Here is a 1,224-nt window from a genome sequence, read left to right as displayed (position 1 = left end):
TTAAAGAGTAAAATACAGTCTGTGGTAATAATAGAGACGTGTTTGCTCATCCGTTTATTTATTCTTTCCATTTTTCTCTAGCTCAACTACAGGAGATTCGGCGCGCCTCTTGGGCCAGAATCATTTGTGATAATTCGGACAACATCCAGGCCGTCCAGCCCCTTGCCTTCCAGCTGACCGGAAGCCAGTTGTAAGTAATTTTAACAGAAATACTCGATTAATGTAAATGAAGCTTCGTTAAGTCTTATTATAACAGTCACTGATAATATATAATTCTGTTAACCTCTTTTTTATTAAAAATATTTTTTTTCCATAGTAATCAGCCTGCCGACTGCCGCGGGCCAATAATCCCAAGGACCCAACCTTCAATTGTGGCGAGGAGAGCGCGTGGGTTAGGGAGCTCAATCACATACTCAGTTATTACGGTATTTTCATTGGGAATGTCGATTATACAAGATATTTGTAAACCATTAATACTCTTATGTAATCCACCAGTAAATAAGGAACGTTTTCTAAAATGGAAATAAACAGTACATAATAATATATTCTTTTATTTCCCGACACTTTTTCGTGCTTTATTATCATACGCCGTAATGAGTTTATTTTGTTGCCAGTACGACCAGCTAAAGACCCTATCTCACTTTTCCGTCAACATTTGTGCTTCCGCATGAATTTGATCGCATGCATACGAAAAGCATTCCAGATGAAGATGGTAGCGGCCGTTTCCGTCTAATTTGTATTTTTTTGTATATTCTCGATAATTTCTATATACAATACACATAATTATATTTCTTCAAAATAACGTGATCTATATAAGGATGCTCGTGCCCCTGCCCAGTATGAGCCATAATTAAATTAATGATTCTCATTTAATGATGTCTATAATTGGTAAGGTGTACATAATATCTGCGATTAGGAAGGATTTGGCTTAAAAGTTTATGTGCATTTATATTTTGTAAATTCCACAAAGGGCGACCGTATAAAGTCATACAGTGGCTGTTACCATTGCTGTTGTAGTCGTGGATTGGAAATTATTGATTATAAAATTTGTTTTAATCTTAATGTCTCTTATCACTGATTTTATATCAATAACATATAGATGACAAAAATGGCCTTCTGATCTCATCTACTACTAAACTTTATATCGACACTTTATTCACATAGATTTTATTAAAATCTTTAATTTTCTGTTTCCTAATTTTTCACACACTACTCTTGTATCTT

At 34.6% G+C, this 1,224-nt stretch overlaps 1 pseudogene; it reads left to right on the top strand.

Annotated features, from left to right (window-relative positions):
• The window catches only part of LOC119593862, a 4,561-nt pseudogene extending 4,020 nt beyond the window's left edge, over window positions 1–541 (top strand).
• The last annotated feature ends 683 nt before the right edge of the window (window positions 542–1,224 follow it).

Source organism: Penaeus monodon, chromosome 32, assembly GCF_015228065.2.
Source record: "Penaeus monodon isolate SGIC_2016 chromosome 32, NSTDA_Pmon_1, whole genome shotgun sequence".
Taxonomy (NCBI): Eukaryota; Metazoa; Arthropoda; class Malacostraca; order Decapoda; family Penaeidae; genus Penaeus; species Penaeus monodon.
The sequence above is the reverse complement of the archived record's forward strand: the minus strand, read 5'-3'. Positions and strand labels throughout refer to the sequence as shown.